The sequence below is a fragment of the Patiria miniata genome, unplaced genomic scaffold (assembly GCF_015706575.1).
Source record: "Patiria miniata isolate m_02_andy unplaced genomic scaffold, ASM1570657v1 HiC_scaffold_29, whole genome shotgun sequence".
Lineage (NCBI taxonomy): Eukaryota > Metazoa > Echinodermata > Asteroidea > Valvatida > Asterinidae > Patiria > Patiria miniata.
The window spans coordinates 21,091,039-21,111,896 of NW_024037068.1; the positions used below are offsets into that span (position 1 = coordinate 21,091,039).

At 40.0% G+C, this 20,858-nt stretch overlaps 1 long non-coding RNA gene across 1 annotated transcript; it reads left to right on the forward strand.

Annotated features, from left to right (window-relative positions):
• Nucleotides 1–11,379: 11,379 nt before the first annotated feature.
• LOC119736244 lies at nt 11,380–16,649 on the forward strand. The gene is made up of 3 exons (XR_005272295.1): nt 11,380–11,456; nt 13,552–13,677; nt 16,024–16,649. It is a non-coding gene; the product is annotated as an uncharacterized LOC119736244 (long non-coding RNA).
• The last annotated feature ends 4,209 nt before the right edge of the window (nt 16,650–20,858 follow it).

Genomic DNA, 20,858 nt, shown 5'->3' on the forward strand with positions numbered 1-20,858 from the left:
TCTTCATTATTTTGCCCATTTTGGGTCAAAAAATAGTATTTTTGCCATAACTTCTATGTTTTAAGTTCAAATGCTTTCAAATTTGACACAACAGATAAATAGGAAGTGGGCATGAATAATATTATAAGTCATTATTTAACGCTCAACACGGTGCTTAAAGTTGAATCGATCCTTTCAAACATGAGCGTGGTGAACTTTTGTGCAAACGATGTGATGTGTACATTGTAAAATATCAATTAACATCTTTCAAACTACTTATAACCGAGAAATTAAGTTGCCACTAAAAGTTAAGACGAAACTGCATGTTACAGGCTTTGGCCCGCGGCCTTAAACACGATAATCCTCAAAATACCAGCGAGTTCTCTTCATTTTCCCAAAGGCGGCTATAGACGGCCTGTGTACTTGTACAGGTTGAGTTTAAAAAAACGATACCAATAGTCGGGGCCATTGTTTTATTGATGTTCTGCATGTAGCACTTTCAAAATCTAGGATATGAAAGCCCAATTCATAAGCCTTCGTTTAGTACAAGAATCATTGAAATCACTCATGTGATGTTCAAGTTACAGAATTTTAAACACAACCTCCGTTTTAAAGTTCTGTCCAAGGATCACAACAACTAAGGTGTTCTTTCAGAAAAACGAAAACAAATCACATAGGAATGTGCATGAATGAATAATGTTTTCGTGATGCGGAAAGAACGTACACCAATAAAACCAAGATGTCTGGCGATTACAAAACGAACGAGGTTTTCCTATCTGTTTTTCGGAGTTCCTGAACGCAAAACTTTCAACAGGTCAGTCAAACAACCTTTCCCCTATGCAAATTTGAAGATTTCAAAAAAATACATCAAAATCAAGTATTCTACCTATATTCATTCACGTTATTGAGAAGGAATTGTGAATTGGACTATCAAACCTGCAGCGATTGTAAATAAGGTGTGATGTCGGAGACATACTGACTACATGAAGTACATGTACAATAAATTCATAAACACTGCAGACATTTCGTCAACGACACCACGAAGTAACACCCGAGTGGGCTTGAGTGCGCTAGGCGCGTATTTTACAGAACCGAGTAATTTTCGTTTTCACGAAGTACCATCCGGGTAGACTGTGCGTTCACTTCGTGTATTTTTGCTTGCACGAAGTAACTCGCCAGTTTAAAGGCTTTTATTTAGTGTTTCAAAACGTTTTTCTCCGAATTGTATTTCCGTAACAGTGTTGTTACTTTGTGAAAACGAAACTCCGTTCGCGCCAGTGTCCGAAGTGCGGGCGCACATTTGGGGTGTTACTTCGTGAAACGGTAACCACAATTTGTCATTGAGCGTTTTCACGGAGTAACACTGGAGTAGACTTGGGTGTTACTTCGTGAAGTCGGTGACAATTTAAATCTTCTGATTGGTCCCAAGCCCGTCAGGACCGATTTTAAATTACTATGGTTGAAGACAAAGACAAATTTATACTCGTGTTGCACACAGTAAAATCGATCAATACAAAAAAACATTTAACAGGCCCGTACGCTTGGGAGGGGGGGGGGTCCCGCTCGGTGACGAGTTCCGCTCAGAAATAAAAACAAAAAAATGCCAAGAAAAAAATCAACTTTGATGACCCACCACCACCCCCCTTAAAATCTAACCTTGAAGTTGTGAACACGAGCAAATTTGATTCAGAGTCAGAAGAAAGTGGCCAGGAAATGCCTCAGATTGCACCACAGAGTGTATAGAATCCAAAATTTCCCGGGGCCCTTAAGCGGGCCCCGTGTGACCTGTGACAGAGCCTCGGGTTCGTCTGTGTCGTACGATACATGCAGTGAGCTAGTTCATCTGTGGGTGCAGTGAACTAATTCAAGTGAGAATTTCTACGCCAGGCAATTAGCATAAAAAGTGCCCCCACAATTTCTTTTGAAAAAGGAGAAACTTTGGCTCAAAAAAGGGTTGTATTGTGTAAATATAGCCTAGGATCAACTCCCCAGTTTTTGGGCTTCCAAATGAGAGCAGATTTGATAAAATCACGGTTGAAAAATGGGTCCTATTTGCCCGAGAAAGTGGATGGACGCCATTTGTAAAATGGCTGCATGCACCCTTGGGAAGTATCACTTTTTGGGGGGTGAGTAAGTTTTGGTGTGAATATTAAAAAATGTAATTGGCTAACCCACCAAAAATTGAAAAGAAATAGGCAGATGAAGGACAAGAAAATAATTTAATTTTTGTTTGAGAAACCCCAGTGATGTCGGCGTGCGTGTTATTTGGCCCTGAACCTTGTTGATTTGACACTGTTTTCGATGGGGCTTGAATTGGTTCAGTGCACCCCTGTGGGCGCCCGCCATAATCGCTGCAATCATAGTTAATGATGCATGTCCGGAGAAAATATATTTCAGTGATATTTTGTGGTTCTGTTCCTTTTTGGTTACAGTTTTTGAAAGGACGACTGGCCTTGGTTTGCCAACCTCCATCTGGCATGAAAAAAAAGGGCATGCAGGGCATTTTATCTTTCTGAACTTGCTTTGTTATATACACGTACACAGCGTTTCGCCCACAGCGCAAGCTTTAGTCATGCTGCTCCCACGCTTATCCAAATCCAACAGAACGAATAAAATGTGCATGCAAATGCGAAGAGAATATTATTATTAACTGTCTTTTTCTTTACTTTCAATCGGGGCCAAACCGTGTTTTATGGACAGGCAATTGTATTTGCAATGAAATAATGATCAACTCGGCCACAAAAAACCCACTTGCATCTGTCGCCGTTCCATTCGAATTGCTGATGATGTATGAAGCCCGGGAAGGGACAGGGTGGATTTTTTTTTTGGAATTTCCTAATTCGTTCGCACGAATTACTAATTCGTTCGCACGAATTACTAATTCGTTCGCACGCTAATTCGTGCGAACGAATTAGTAATTCGTGCGAACGAAATAGGAATTCGTGCGAACGAAATAGGAATTCGTGCGAACGAAATAGCAATTCGTGCGAACGAATTACTAATTCGTGCGAACGAATTAGTAATTCGTGCGAACGAAATAGGAATTCGTGCGAACGAAATAGCAATTCGTGCGAACGAATTACTAATTCGTGCGAACGAATTAGGAATTCGTGCGAACGAATTAGGAAATTCCACAAAAAAAAATCCACCCTGTCCCTTCCCGGGCTTCATAATGATGCAACTTTGTCATCAGAGAAAGTGTGCCTTGCAAGTGTAGCCCGGAAAAGTGGCACACTAGACTAAATCAAGCTAAAACGATAAAAAGAGTTGGGGAACTCGCTTGCTAAAAAAAACTTGAATTGATCGAGTAGGGAAAAACGCAAGGAGAATAAATAAATAGAGACAAACAACTGATATTAAATTCTCAACAACAACAAAACAACCAAAAAATTTAATGACTCTGAAGGCAAAAGTACCAAAAAAAGAAATCCAAAGTGTGACAAAGTATCAGCCAAAAAGAAAGCCAAGTTGTCAAAAACCCAGAAAAGCTAAAACTAGGAGGTTTTAAAATAAAAAAAATGACTTGCGACTAGCAACTGAAGCGTGAACCTAGGAACAAACAAGACTGTTATTCTAAAATGTAATTATAAAAAAACTGTCGAATAGTACCCCAAAAAAAATTCAACCAAGGAACTTAACTAAAAAAAAACAAAGCTCCTAAAACAAACCAAAAAAAACAACAACCAAATTAATCCAAGCGTCAAAGAGGAAAATTGTTCCTAAATACAAGGTTCCAACAAAAAAGAAGAGTCCTTAAAAAGATGAAATTGCAAAAAAAATGTTCTTAACCAGAATAGTCCTAACAAACTTTCAAACCAATGGACTAAGGAAAAACAAAAAAACGAAAAAACTAAAAGACTAAAAGCCAACACGATATATAAGCGGGTTGCGAATCAAATACACAACTTCAACAACCTGTATAAATGAAAAACAAAAATAGAGCATACAAATAAGTAAATGACAAAAATGGTTATACAAGTGAAAATACAGAGTAAAACTTTTCAGTAAATGAACTAGGTCTACAAATAAACTGACTTGTTCACTCTGCACTGAAACAACCTGGTTCTTGTGTATAATCAACTCTAAAACTACTTAAAATAAACTCCCAACCAGGCTTCATAAGACAAGAACAGCCTTATTTCCTTGCGAATAGCTAATGAGCAGATAAGCTCTGGCCCAACACGTCTTCAAGGTCACTGAATAAGAACTGCTAGCTACTCTGACCAGAGTAAATAGAGTTGTCACAAGTCTCTACCATGAAATAAACTGTGAGCATAATCAGTACACTAAACAAAGTAAAGTAAGTCAGGTAATGAATACAGAAACTAGGGAACAAGTCTAGGCCTCTAGAACACACAATCCATTGTCAATCAGCTCCCTGTGTTCAGGACCAACCATGCCAGGGGCAAATTTAGGAAATAACACCCATTCTTCTACTGGAACATGTGACACATGTACCCTCAAGAAAGTAAAGGCAAGGAGAATTTGCGAATGTACGAATTATTTCAAACAACAAAATTACAAATCTAAAATCCTAATTATCTTCTAAGTCTTCTCAAAAGCTAATAAGTATCTTAAAAACTGTAAACGAAAGAAACAGTTTGTCTAAACTGTGCCAAACAAATTACACACTTCTTTGTTAGTAAACCTGCCATCCAACCAACGTAATGAATCTGATTTAAAACTGTGCAAAGGCAACCAAAATCTGCACAAATACAATGTACTTGTAGTTTTGAACAACAATCCAAAATGAAAACATTCTTCAACTCGTCATCAAATCAAACTTTCAAAGGCATGTCGTAAAAACAAGAGAAAATACAAGCGACTGGCTATAATCATTTTACTTGGAGGAAAACTTTAACACCAAAATTAGTCATAAAAAATAGGAAAAATCATTAACCATTATACAATATAATGTCTGTGAAGCTATAAAATGAGTTTGAACTTACCAAAGAATGAACAGACCAAGTTGGAAAGGCAGGAATAAAAGACTTGGAAAAATGAGTTGTGTGCACTCCACTGCCGGTCTGCAAAGTGAGTAGGGTGTCGCAAAGGATTGCAGAGCACATGGCCTGTTATCAGTAGGCTCATTGTTCTAAGGGTCTAATTACAGTGCTGTTTTACCAGGGGGAAAATCTACTAAGAAAATCATTTTCCAGGGGGAAGGAAGTTAACTTAATATATGAAACAGAGAACAATCTAAAATGAGTGTCCCCTCTACACAAGCAAAGCACTAGTAGTTCACAAAAGTTGAAATGTAACTTCGTATCTTAACTTTCTAAAGGCATAATATTAATCATACATCAATGGTTGGTTCAATTTACTTGGCTAAATCGTCCATGAAGGCATATTTTACTTTTAGATATTTTTTTATAATTTGTCATGTAGGCCTAAATATTTATTTAAGCACTCCATCTTCTGTATTTGAGGAGACAACATTTGATTTACTCTTCTCTTCATTTTACAGAAATTAAACAACAGAGATAACATCAGAAAATTTGCTTCAGCCGTCCCTCGTTCCCATTTCGACACCGATCCCCCGGTGTCACATATGGACAGAAATATGGCAGTTGTATTTGCAATGAAAATCAATTCGGCCAAAAAAAAAAACACTTGCAGCTGCAGAGAAAGTGTACAATTCAAACAAAGTAGTTCACCAATGGTGAAATTTAACTTGGTTTCGGAACTTGCTAATGGCATAATATTAAGAATACAGCAAGCGGTTTGTTCAAGTTATTAGGGGTCAAGTTGGTCTTTCGGTGGGGGTGGCAACTTGAGAAATTCGATAAGCCTTCGATGGACGCCATCTGACTGAAGGAGGTGGTACATCTATGACTAAGATGTACGTGTAGGCATGTAACTTTTATGGTAGTAAATGTAATGTAGTGGTGAATGATCAGTGGCAAACACACCCCTGTAAAGAACGAGTAATGCGATATATTAGGGGACATTATCAATAAAGACCTACCCCTGGCACTTCTGGCCTTCCCCATGCCACCATCCCCCACAAAAAGCCCAGCCCTCCACACTGGAGAGGCGACGCGGAGTGTCGTCTATAGTAAACCATAGAAAGGCTGGCTTTACGACCTGCAAAGCGACCACCATCGTCAACTGCATGTAGTATATGTTCGATGAAGGTAAATGGTTAACCACACTCATTGACCACGCTCACCTTGCTATATTGACTAAAATAATAGTCACATCATTAATTTTAGTGCCCAAACAAAAAAAACGTGTACAAATGATATGGGCAAAATGACTAAAAAAAAAACTAGAGCTGTATGTCTGTTTGAAAACAGAACACAGGGCTTTTTCGCAGTTAACAAATGTTTATTTTTTGTTGGTCATTTTGCATTTACTTTTTAGAGTGCTTAATGCTTAGAATAATTCCTAAAATATAAATTCATCACATGACGCCAAATGCCCTGCAATGACGTCATCTTGACAACACCTTTCAATGTACATTTTGTCATTGTGGTCTTAGTTCGAACCAAGTTTAAGGTCAATTCGATAGTAGGGAAGTGTGCGCTTTTGGAAGCAGAATAAAAATTTTAATGTTAAAAGAAATCATAAAAAAATCAAACGATGACGTCATCGTGACGTTACCTCGGCTGGTTGCCGAAACAGCCAATGAACATGTTAGGGGTTTAAGTCCCTCCAACAAAAGGCATGTCCACTTTGCCAAAATCGTCTGAAAAGATTCTGGAGACCAGGCGCGTAGATGTTTCTGAAACGGCTACGACTGTCGACGTTAGCGCGTCAGTGGCAAAGGCCGAATTATAGCCATTATATCTGATCTGGACACGTCATAAGTTGCATAATATAATTTAGTTTCTTGCCTTGCCTAACATTATTTTGGCTCCATAGGCGGCGGAACGCTTTTTTAAACTGGGGGGGGGGGGGGGCTCAACACCAAAAAGGGGCACTTGCTCAGAAAAAAAGGGCACCTTCCGTCGGTGTGAAAGTGCACAGAGTAAAAGAATATAAGGTTAAGGTTAAGGGGACGAACAGGAGCGGAGTGCCCATCTCTCTTTCGAAGCGATTGGGCCAGAAGAAAATTGAGTTTCAAAGTTACACAAATGTATTATTATCAGTGTGCCACGAATCGAATGTACATGGCATTTGATGTACATGTACAGGGTGAGTCGAAAAGAAAATTGCCCAAAATAATGATTTTTTTTCCTTTAAAAGCCATCAAATTTGAAACACCAATAAAGTTTGAAAAGAGCATCTTATTCCACTAATCTAAGACATTATTGCTGAAATTGATCCATGCTATCATGAGTTATGAACGTTTTACTTAAAGAACCATTTTTTTTTATAGCTGTCCATGGAATGGCATTAGAAGTTATTAAGCTGGGTGAGTATTACATATTACGCGTCCGCGTCTCATTATACTCAATTGACATTCATCGCCAAATAGTCAGTGGACAGCCGAGTTTTGTGATATCTTTATTGAAATATACATAACTTGGGAATAGAGTATGCAAAATACGTGAAATTTTCACAGTTAAAAGTCAATACGTCAATAAGATGTACTTTATTCTTATGTTTTGTGTGTGGGGGGGTGTGTGTGTGTGTGTGAATGGTGCAAACCAAATATTTGTAAAATATATTTCAAATTGGGTATTTTTCTTTTTGACTTACCCTGTACATGTTGTGAAATTTTACCAAATTTGGCTAACGAACGATGACCAGTGGTTATGCCTTTTGGGGTGTTAACAGCGCGAAATAACTGTCAGGGTTTTCAAGATCCAAGTGTTTTATTAAAGGCAAGGATGTCTTGAAGTGCTTCGGGAAGAGCTTCTACGAGATCACGTGCAATCATCTCAAACCTTGGCAGAAAGCCTTGTTTAGTAATCTCCCGCACGGTAGTGTAGTACGAAAAATGTACGACAAAGGCCCTTCCTACAACGCAGTTGGGATTCTTGACTTTGCCGGAGTAGATGACTGTTAACCATAGTTCCTCGCTTCCACGAATTGGTCCACTTTTCAACATGGCTTTCATGTCAATGAGGTTTGAATCCATTAAGAGGAAGTTGATGCTGAAGCGAGCTCTTTCAGGGGTCAGGTACCGTCCGTCATATAGTAATTTCTCCAGTGATTTGTTCTCGTAGTGATAGAAGAATGCCTCCAGTGCCACCACAGCACAATCCGCTGATTTCCAGCCGCACTTTGGGAGACCTTCACGGCTGAACTCAAATTTCAGCTTCTTTGGGTTGATAGTCTCGTTGTCAAAGATACCCATCTCTTGGTGGATATAGCTACTGCGCCAGTTAGCACCTCCTGTGTTGGCGAAATGAATGAAGCACTCGGAGGTGTTCTGTTGCTCAATCAGCTGCCTGAAGGCGCCGGGGTGGATGTACACGATGTCGTCGTCCATCTTGAAGTACTTTCTCTCTGAGTGCCTCGCCATCTCATCGAAAATCTCGTACACAAATCTGCCAAATATAGCAACAGTCACCTTTTTGTTTATGCGATTGCGAAATCGGAGCTCAAAAACCTCCTCCTGCAGAACTTTGTTGGCGGTTTTAGTCAACTCGGTCAGTTTGGAGAGGGTTTGCTTGTCATACATCACCATATAGTAGTGGACCTTGTCCAGAACTCCACCATTCTTCCTCAAGTTGCGATAGATGTAAGCAAAATTAATACGGAGGTATTTCCAGCGTCCGGTGATAATACAAAGGATGTTTTCAGAGTTTGTTTTTTGGGCAAAGCTGACCTGCGTCTTCAGTAGCGGCTGCACTTCAATCCGTTTAGGTTGCACTTGCACTGGCAACGGTTGCTTCCTTACTGTCGATTCCAGCAGACGATTGAAGCAGCCGACCATTGTGCATGTAATTAATATGAAAATCAGCAAAGCTTTGCCGGACTGTATGAGAGCATTTTTACCAATTTTGAATCTTGCTGGCATTTGCTTTCGGCCAGCCATGTTCACGGCATAAGGCCTCATCACTGCAGTTCCACTGATTAGCTTGTTTGAAACAAGTTGTTTCTTTGAATCTCTGTGCTGGGTTTGCGTGGTAATTCCGTCATCCACCAGGTTGGTAGTGATACTATAGAGGGGAACATAGGACACTGGGTATCTATTTGTGCGGTGACCTGTGAAGTACGATGATGTCATCAAATTTGGTTATCACAGTGCAGTATTAAAGGGCTTGGAAAATAAAACAAAACATACACGAAGGAATTTACTAAATGTAAGAAAGCAGCCTTGCATCAACTTGGATACGATGTCATGCATAATGATACAATTCTTTTTTCCAGAATTAAATGGAACAAAAATGGAGATAAAAATACAGGGTTCCCAACTTTTCAGTACGGTAGAAACGCTGTAAGAGCAAAAGTATATTGTAAACAAAATAATGAAATAAATTGTCTTTATAATCTCAAGAAACTTTTTCTAAAAAAGTCGTATGAAAGTGGCCAGGAATCGCCTTAGATTGCACCACAGAGCATTCATATTCCAAAACTTTTAGGAGCCCTGCAACGCTAAAAGGGCCGGGTTGGAATCCGCTCCCCTGCCCCCTCAACGAATTCAATGCCTCAGACTACAATGCCACAGAATTCCACACGCATGAATAGTTGGCAGAAAATATATGGAATGTGAGACAACTGAAGTGAATACCTGTCTTTTATCGGCTTCCGGAGAGACTAGGAAGGCACAATACCGCAATGAATTGTGGCGCCATCGGAGTTACGCAGATGATGGGTAATGGACCCCAAAGCAATTAACTTATCATTGTAGCAAATTTGACTATTGCATTGAAAGTTGTTGACAATTTTTCATTGTTTTTTTCAATAAGGATCCTGGCTAATACCTTTCCCCTGAAGGTTACTTTTGTCGTTTTAAAGCTTCGTTGACGCAGTTCATTGTTGGCATCTGTGCCCGAACTTCACAGATATACGCAATAATAATACACTGACAAGTTCATCCTGCGGTTACACCCAATCATCGATTCTCAGCCTTAGACTGGCAATATGGCACCAGCTGTCAATGAAACCAGCAATGCTTACTCGTCATGGCATGGGCCTTATTCACGAGTTGGCCATTTTTGTCGAGTTCCCTATTTCATTAATTATTAATAGTGTAATGAATGGCGCCAGACTATTTATGCAGGCACAATGCAGCTTTATTTTATGTCATTTTTTGGGGTTAAATATGGATTTAAACATTGGGGAATGTTAAATGACAAATTTCAAATTATTCATTGAAGCAGACTGGAATTAACTTGCTTTCATATCTATTCGCAAATTCAAAACATTAAGATTTTACCTAACTTTCAATCCAATATGGCCGACTCGAATAAGGCTCATTGTTTAATTAATCACTTCCAACACACGTATATCCCAAAGTTAAGATACAGACAACCTGGGACAGTAGGCATATGGAAGAAACAGTATACAAATATAAAATGGTTTGAGGGTGGATAGTCGATATTCGCTCCCCGAGGTATTGGAAGTTGACAAACTAGCTAGTTCCCGAGGCGAAGCCGAGGGAACTAGCTAGTTTGTCAACTTCCAATACCAAGGGGAGCTAATATCGGCTGACCATCCGAAATAAACCATATTATATTTGTTTTACTATACCTCATACATATCAGAACCGATTTGGGGGTTTTTTTTCGTTTCATAAAGGAACCTCAAACAATTTTTTTTTTTTAACTTGTCCAGTTCACCAAAAGAATCGTGTTGCTCAACTTCACTAGTTCAGTTCGTTTACCATACAGTGCAGATGTAAATACAGTAGCTTGTGTACAATATTTATGCTTGTGTATCCAGTAGTTTCGTTTGAATATAAAAGCTGGGGTTCATGTTTTACCCTCTGCAAGTTTTTCCTCATAAAAACGCAGTAGACCGATACAATATCCTTCCCTTGCCCCAAATTTGCCATCTACCGATCATAAAGATGCATTTGGTCCTTAAATCTTTTATATTTACCATTCCCTGTATAAAACAAATAACACTGCAAATATAACTTAGAGCTACATCGTTTGCTGAGTTAGAACTATTTTTTTGGCTAGTTAAGTTGTGAATATTTCGTCGATCGTACCACGATCTGACCTATCTGAATTTTTGACGAATTTGGGTTTTTAGCATATTCTGGTTATGCATGATGAAATCTTTATTTTCTGAAAATTTCAAATTCATAAGTGGCCTAATTAGCTAATTAAGCTGATTCAGCTAATTAAAAATGTTGACCTATCGCTACAAAATGCTAAATTATCATTTTCACGAACTGACGCATCGAGATAGGTCACTTCGTGAAACGCGTAAACAACGCTGTCAGTTTTCCACGAAGTGACTTATAGAGTCTGGTACCTGGACTTAATGTGGCCCCTATCACTTTCTTATGAAATTGAGTTACCAGGGTCCAGTCTTTAGCGTTATCAAAAACAATGGCGGCGTACACATGTCGTTTGATGGCTGAACGAAACTAGCAAGTTTCAACCGAGTTTCTGATTCTGTAAACGTCTGTAAGTATTGTTACGAACCCAGAATGCTTGATTACGGAAATCTAGCGCCCTCTGGATCACTCTGTCCATGAAGTACACAATCTTCTTGTTGTCTTTTATAGTTCCTGTATTTTACCTAATTATCGTAAATTGCCAACTTGCACTTTCATTCCCAGGGTCTCTTACCAAGCACAGCGCATGATGCAATACCACGCGCGCTACTGTATGCATTATTCATGTAGCGATGTACATGCGCGCGACTGACCACACCTCCCTTCGCCCCAGCGAGCTAAGTTCCTTTCCCCATAGCATGCGTGCTTTGGCGATCTCCGAGAGACTGCTCAGCGGCACGCAGCATTTCTCTCCCCCGTGCGTTACCCATGAACACTAACCGGAGTTCACGGTCCAGTTTTCTAGTCCCGTACTTAGCTCGAGGGAATGGAATGTTACCTTGCGTGGTCGCGTAGCTGGGCGTGGTAAGACATCCTGTGATGTAAATAACCTGTGACAGTACATAGCTTGTCACTCACTCCATCAAGGTTGCTCGAGATGTTGTGTAAACACTTTTGCACTCTGATCTAACTATTTGCACACATCTCTCTCTGTATTTGCACACTTCTCTCTCCATGTTTTCCCTTTGTAAATGCACACGTTTCTAGTCTCTTGCACTAGGCACTCTTAGTAAATCATGTGACTAGTCATGTGACCCTTAGACATGGAAGATTACTATTGGTTAATTCCTAAATCAGTGCTCATGCATTATTTAATCCCGAGACTTCTACTGCCTATAAATACCGGAGGTTTTCCTCACTTTCGGCAGTGCGGCGAACCACGAAACCAATGTAGTGCGACCGAACCCTAAACCCAAAGTTGTGCGGCGATCTTATATGTTGTGCGGTAATCGTATGATGTGCGACGAACTCGACTCTGACAGACCGATTGTTGTGCGACTCTTGTCACTACGAAGTATCGGCCTCCCTCGGTGGTTGAGGCGCGGTGAAGTAATAGTGCAATCACTAGTACTAGTGTTATTATGAAGCATCCTTCTCCTAGATCCCTCGAGGAGTGTGTAGAAGCTGGTGAAATAGTAATACACTAGTCCCAATGGTGCTGTGCGGTTTCGAATGGCCATTGGACTGCTAGTCTTAGCTTGAACATGTTGTGCGGTTGTCTGGTGTTCTAGCCCAGCCAGAGCTAGTTCATCCCCGTCACCACAGCGGACCGCTCCCGATGTGGTCAGCCGGCTCCCCGTAGCCATTCCCCCCGTAGTTCAGCTATGCTAGCCCGGTCTTGTCATAAACACTATCCTTGGTGCGTAGTGCCTCGATTGACCTTGGATACCCGATACGCCACATGCACACTTTGGTTCGAACTGTAGTGCGGCCTGGTACACTTGCTGGCCCCGTCCAGTTACCGTTGCCTCCCGGTCACCGTAGCGGACCGCTCCCGCTTCGGTCTGGCCGTCGATAACCCGTACCGTGCCGGTGCCCACTCAGTTCGTATTGGTTGACATGGTTTTGCCATAGTACATAGTACATGTATAGACTTTGTAGACACCAACCTGTTATCTCTATAACGCTACCAAAGACTATCAAAAGGAGAAACCTTATAGGTTGATGAAATCTAACAAAGTTATGTAAAGTGAAGAGATGAATAAATCAGTGTATTGACATGTGTGATTGTCACCCCAAAGCTCTGTTTCCCTCCAACTTATTGAATTATTGTTGACTCTAATAATGTTTCATGAACTGCTATTAGGGAACGCAACAGTATATTCCTTCTGTATTTTGATACTCGTATTGCAATATGTTCGTGTTGGGCTTTGTCTAAATACATGTTTTGCAGAGACTCGTGTGTATAATAGCCCAAAATCCTACACTCATTAGCCTATTGGCGTACTGTAGTGTAGACGGTATAGTGGGTAGTTTAATCAGTCAGAATAACACTTGAGTGGGGTTCGATTCCGAACTAATGCTTTTTAATGACATCTCGGTTGATATTTACGTTGATTCACTGACTGTCCTTTCGGGAAAATATTTATTCAATAAAAGGGCCAAACTAAGGTTGCTTTTTGAATATTATGATTCGTGATTGGTTTGGTTTGTTTGTGTTACAGAATGTGGATGTCTCAGTGGTTAATTGCAGCCAAAAATTTATACAGATCACCATTCGTCTACATAATTGAATGAAGTTTTGAAAACGCTTCGTTGAAAGGAAAGTGATCGATTCCTGGAGCATGAATGTAAGCAATTTTTTAACATAAAGGTTATACTTTTGCTGCTTATTATTTTGGTTTTATACTGCCCGGCTCAGATCAAAAAAAGCATTGCGTCTGTTCTTCGTTTTTACGTTTTGTGCTTCGTTTCTCTCTTTTTAAATGTTGATTTAGTACTCCAGTCTTGCTACAATTCTAAAGTCAATGCAAATAACAAAGAGAATATAAATGGGGTGAACTGCAAATTCAGTTGCTATGATTTGTTTTAGTTCATATTGCAAAACATGTGAAAATCTAAAAAAAAAGACACAGACTGCAAGGTTAGAGACACCAGACATTTAACACATTCTGAATGATTTATCAATAATTCCCTTCAACAAACTGTAATTGTTTTATATTGATTTTCCATGTCGACTATATTGTTGCGTTCCCTAATAGCAGTTCATGAAACATTATTAGAGTCAACAATAATTCAATAAGTTGGAGGGAAACAGAGATTTGGGGTGACAGTCACACATGTCAATACACTGATTTATTCATCTCTTCACTTTACATAACTTTGTTAGATTTCATCAACCTATAGGGTTTCTGCTTTTGATAGTCTTTGGTAGCGTTATAGAGATAACAGGTTGGTGTCTACAAAGTCTATACATGTACTATGTACTATGTACTATGGCAAAACCATGTCAACCAATACGAACTGAGTGGGCACCGGCACGGTACGGGTTATCGACGGCCAGACCGAAGCGGGAGCGGTCCGCTACGGTGCCGGTGACCGGGAGGCAACGGTAACTGGACGGGGCCAGCAAGTGTACCAGGCCGCACTACAGTTCGAACCAAAGTGTGCATGTGGCGTATCGGGTATCCAAGGTCAATCGAGGCACTATGCACCAAGGATAGTGTTTATGACAAGACCGGGCTAGCATAGCTGAACTACGGGGGGAATGGCTACGGGGAGCCGGCTGACCACATCGGGAGCGGTCCGCTGTGGTGACGGGGATGAACTAGCTCTGGCTGGGCTAGAACACCAGACAACCGCACAACATGTTCAAGCTAAGACTAGCAGTCCAATGGCCATTCGAAACCGCACAGCACCATTGGGACTAGTGTATTACTATTTCACCAGCTTCTACACACTCCTCGAGGGATCTAGGAGAAGGATGCTTCATAATAACACTAGTACTAGTGATTGCACTATTACTTCACCGCGCCTCAACCACCGAGGGAGGCCGATGCTTCGTAGTGACAAGAGTCGCACAACAATCGGTCTGTCAGAGTCGAGTTCGTCGCACATCATACGATTTACCGCACAACATATAAGTTCGCCGCACAACTTTGGGTTTAGGGTTCGTTCGCACTACATTGGTTTCGTGGTTCGCCGCACTGCCGAAAGTGAGGAAAACCTCCGGTATTTATAGGCAGTAGAAGTCTCGGGATTAAATAATGCATGAGCACTGATTTAGGAATTAACCAATAGTAATCTTCCATGTCTAAGGGTCACATGACTAGTCACATGGTTTACTAAGAGTGCCTAGTGCAAGAGACTAGAAACGTGTGCATTTACATAAGGAAAAACATGGAGAGAGAAGTGTGCAAATACAGAGATAGATGTGTGCAAATAGTTAGATCAGAGTGCAAAAGTGTTTACGCAACATCTCGAGCAACCTTGATGGAGTGAGTGACAAGCTAAAAGGTTACTGTGTCACAGGTTATTGACACCGCAGGATGTCTTACCACGCCCAGCTACGCGACCACGCAAGGTAACATTCCATTCCCTCGAGCTAAGTACGGGACTGGAAAACTGGACCGAGAACTCCAGTTAGTGTTCATGGGTAACACACGGGGGAGAGAAATGCTCCGTGCCGCTGAGCAGTCTCTCGGAGAACGCCAAAGCACGCATGCTATGGGGAAAGGAACTTAGCTCGCTGGGGCAAAGGGAGGTGTGGTCAGTCGCGCACATGTACATCGCTACATGAATAATGCATGCAGTAGCGCGCGTGGTATTGCATCATGCGCTGTGCTTGGTAAGAGACCCTGGGAATAAAAGTGCAAGTTGGCAATTTACGATAATTAGGTAAAATAAGGGAACAGCTAAAGACAACAAGAAGATTGTGTACTTCATGGACAGAGTGAATCCAGAGGGCGCTAGATTTCCATAATCAAGCATTCTGGGTTCGTAACAATATTAAAAGAAGAGATTCTGAATTTAAATTAATAAAAAAGTATTGATTACTGAATGCATGAACCACCTGCCACAGTCTGCCTCGGAATGTAACGGGAAAATGCTCAGCCTTAAAACAAAGGGCGACTACTGATTGCCGATAAAATGTTGAGTGAATGTATTTCTATTCTTTTTTGTGTGTATTACTCCAGATTTTCGATGTGTTGTGCTTGTAACTCCACAATCTTTGAACCAGGAGCTGTTCCTTAGCCGTCACTGTTATCACCTTTGATCTACATCCTTCACTAATGCCAGACTTATCTTGAAATATTAAGAGATACCTCTTTTATTGTCAGTTCTCGCACTATTTCATTTATGCACCTATAGTAAAACTAAAAACTAAAAACAGTAATTAAGAACAAATAAAGGAAATTCATTGCTAAGAACGTTTCAAGTAAAGCCCTTATTTTTAAATTTGAAAGATTGCTGAGAACAACTCTCTGCAATGCCTCTCTGTTGAACCCTTTACAACAGACCTGCATCATGCTTTCGTTTTGATTATGGTCAGTCCCAGTTCAAACATCAAGGCAGTACATGTCTTTCTACATAATTAATTTGTGTTTCGATTTACTTTTTTCTATCCCTTGAGTGGCCCTTAAATATGGCCTGTTCTGATAGTCGATTCTCAAAAAAACCAAAATCTTCATTGTATTAACGCGACTAAACATCCTATTTACATTCAATTTTGACGTTTTGAGCATTGTTAATTAAAATGCAGCCGATTTTTTTTAAATGTATGTCATTATGTATGTATGTCATTGAGATATATCATATTTTTTTAAGGGGGAGGCTTTTACAAAGTATCTGCAGAAAACTGCTGTTTTTAGGGAATAATAGGTTTAAATAATGAGAAAGCACACTTTGAAGAATAAAAAAAATAGAAAACAAAGATTTGAAGATTATGAGAGTGTACATGTACGTTTATCGTTCTGTTTCAGTGTAACTTGAACTTGTGAGTCTTGTGTAAACAAAATACCTGTTTTGTCCACGGATTTTATTTCTTGATTTTTTTACAGAATAAGAATAACAAAATAATGGAATAAAAGTACACCTTTACAATGAATTCGTTCAAGAATTATTACTAGGAGGTATACACAATGTATTCAACAAGTTTCTATGCACCCCGTATATATTTCCTTCACTATAACAGCGTTTTAATTTGTAAGAGCTTATTAATCTCTAATAACAATAATGTTAATATAAAAAACAACAGATTGCAACGAACCTCCATATGACTTAACGTGAAGAGGTTCGCGCGCGCGCATGCGCATATGACATAAGTCACTATCAGCTACAGAGAAATCGAAATTGTTCGTTTCTCGAAGTGACTTATCTGGATAGGTCGCCGTTCGCGCGCATGAAAAATGAAAATTAAATTTTCACGAAGTGACCTATCTAGATTGGTCGCCGTTCGCGCGCATGAAATATGAAAATGAAATTTTCACGAAGTGACTTATGGATTTCGCGCCTATTTTTCACCTGGTGATGATGAGTTTTTGCCTTAGAAACATTTTAAAATCATAATTCAACTATCCAACTTTATTATATATAAAAACTGAGTCAACAAAAATTAGTGTTCTGGCTGAAAGAGTGGATGCAAAATAGGCCCAACTTCAAACGCGTTTTTTTCGAAATGGCAAAAACTGAGATAGGTCAGATCGTGGTACGATCGACGATTTGAGTAGTGAGTAGGGTCTTCATCGGACAAGACAAAATAATTGTATGCATAATGCACAAAGACAATGGACTCATTAGCATATCAATGAAACCAATTAGCATATCGATGGATGATGTTAGCATAATAAAAGAGCGCATGGGCGTGTGTAAGTTTTACCGGACAAGGGATGGGTCTAAAAAATGTATTGGACAAAGGGGAAACCCATCCCCTAGATGGAATATTGGACAGAGGAAGACTGGAACTGGAATAGTGGACAAGGGGAAAACATGAACTGAAATATTGGACAAAGGGGGCAGCCCATCCCCTAGATGGAATAGCGGACAGAGGAAGACCTGAACCAGAATAGCGGACAAAGGGAGACTTGAACTGGAGTAGAGGACAAAGATGAATGTCAAACGTTTGAAATGACCAAGACTATCATATGTATTCATTCAAAGCAGTATGCAAACAGTGAATAATAAAAGCAAAATGCAGGCCACACCAACAGAGTGCCAATTAAGCCGACTAGCTGGAAATCTTGTGAAAAAATGTTTTTACTCTGGTAAAAATGGAGAGTGTGAGCGACCTTGGGAGAACTTAATGATGAATCTCGGTCTATCAAGAGCCGCTATGTATAGACATTTAGAGGAAAACAAATTTTGTGAATGGGGGCAATGTTTTAACGCACTTATAGAGTGGAAACGACGCGAATATAAAAATGCCACGATTGAACGATTATTAAATGCCTGTCGATTTTGCGGTATTGATCATAACGCTTACAATTTTTTGCTGCAGTTAACCATTACCCTTCCCCCCTTCCAAAAAAGAAAGAAAGAAAGTAACAATCATGATTGTCTAATTGAAGAATTTATCTTTTAGTAAATTATTATCGAGTACGGCGAACATCGTCTAGAATGGAACAACCCTTAAGATTTGTTGCGAATGACTGATCCCGGTAGTCCATTGTGCAATCCACACGGACAAGTTCGTGTACGTGTACAGACATACAAGAGTTTCTTCTAGTCGAGTTTGAAAAAAGTTTGAAAAATTAATTTATGTATTTGTAGTAAACAAACACTCACCGGTGAACAGCGTACTTGCACGGTATAGTCCGATGATTGTTTTAACCATGGAGGAATTGTGTTAATAATAGATCAGAGAGCTAATGAATCCATGCGTTCTAGATCTATACGGAGACCGATGGTCGATCACCCCTCGATGACCGCACCGATCATGGAGCAAATAAATAACTCCGTGCTTCTGCACCGATATTTGCCTTGTCATATCGTGTGTGTTATCCAGGTGCAATAACAATTGCACAATACAGTCGACTCTCATTATAATTATTATAAAGAGCACTTTTATAAAGAGGTTCTGCTTATAAAGAGCAAATTCTGAGGTCCCAAATCTCAGGGTCTCTTTGTGTTTCTTTGTTTCGCTGTCCTTTCATAACAAAAAGAAGAGGTAATAAAGAGGTAATTTGGCTAGTCCCATCGACCTTGTTATAACGAGAGTCGACTGTATTCTTCCACATTACCGCCAGAACCATCTATGTACGTATATCTGTGTGCGGTGGTCGTAGAAAATACAAACTTTCAGGGTCGGCTCACTCGGTACGGTGCGTACAGTATGTACACGTACATCTGTATTAAGGGACTGACTGCATCCTACATGTACACATTGTATATTTACACCGTCCGATCAGATAGCGCTGTTTCCCTAATCCATAAAGACGTAATTCTTTCAAGACGTGTTCATTATATCGATTATCTTTCACCGACTGAACCTACCTGCATGTACAGTGGGGGATGGATTATTGAGCGTTCTAAATATCGATTGCCAGGAGTTACGCAACAGTAGTGAACGCTGACTCCCTTTATTGGCAATGGGACTTAATTGGCAGCGCACGGCATGTGCGGGAGCTTCAAAAATCTGTACGTGAAAGAAGTCAATGAAGTTGACTGACTAAACATGATTTCAAGCCTTAATACCCCTTTACCGTTGTCTGTACAGGAATGCACCGAACCCTAGTGTACCACCGTGCCGGACTAGGATATATATATAACTAGGTCTTTTTGTGTTAAAGCAATAGTACGTACTTCTATTTTATATTGAAGATTTAGAGTGTCATAAGGCAACTAACTTTTTTACCCCAACAATGTCCCAAAGTTGGACACGGTGCGTGATAAAGCCATACATGAAGCATTAAAGACCGTAAACATTTCGGGGATTATTGACAGGGCGCCCAAACACTAATTATATGACTGCTTGACAGTAGGGCTTTCCCGATTGTTTAACTGTAAGACAACACCAACAAAGAAAAATACAACTGCAGAAAGTGTATACATGATAACATTATTGCTTTATTGACGTCATTTCTCAATGAAACACTCGTGGGTTTTTTTAATTTGTTTTTAAATGTATTCTTTGCAATTAAATCATCAGTGATCTTAATGTAACGTTGACTAGTCTTTAATCGTCACTGTCTTCCTCGTTAACGTCATCTTCATCTAATTGATGGAACAGGCCGTCAAATTTGGCCTGGTGTTTAGATATGACCCGGCTGACAGCCGTGGGCAGTAGAATACCGGAATGAATGACTCTGTCTTCGATCTCGTCCACAATTTCTTGATGAGTATCATTATCTTTCAGATGTATGTAACTTGACAAAAAATCTTTGTATTTGTTGAAAAAGATTCGCTTGACTGCCCACAAGGCCTTTTCCGTGGCCTGATCTTCACTCATGCCCTCGTTGATGTACTTTTCATGTTTTTCACTCCACATCTCATCAATCGCTTCTTTTGCCTCTCCCAACCAGTCTAAATAGGCTGCATTGTCTTCCAAATCAGAACTAGACTCATCTTCATCCGATGATTCGTCATCTTCCACCTCCGTGACGGATTCGGAATCATTTTCCTCAAGATCTTCGTCTTCATCATACGTAGATTCAGTTTCATAGTTTTCCATTTCCGGATCTTCAAATCTACTGCTTTTAAATTCAGGTTCAGAATTATCCACCTCAACTTCGTCTATGTCGGATTCATCTTCAGCATGTGCATTTTCGGTATGTCTCAAGAGGTTATATCTCCGTCCAAAGCGTTTGTCACACTGGTGACAAGCATAGGGTTTGACTGCAGAAATAGTATTCATGTTGAAGCTTTGAAGGTTAATCTCCGAATGGTAAGGAACGGATGAAATCATTTAATATATATCTACTTATTTGGTTACTCATTTCGTTACTCATTTACTCATTTCGTTACTCATTTACTCAGTTCGTTACTCATTTACTCATTTCGTTACTCATTCACTCATTTGCTACTCATTTGATTA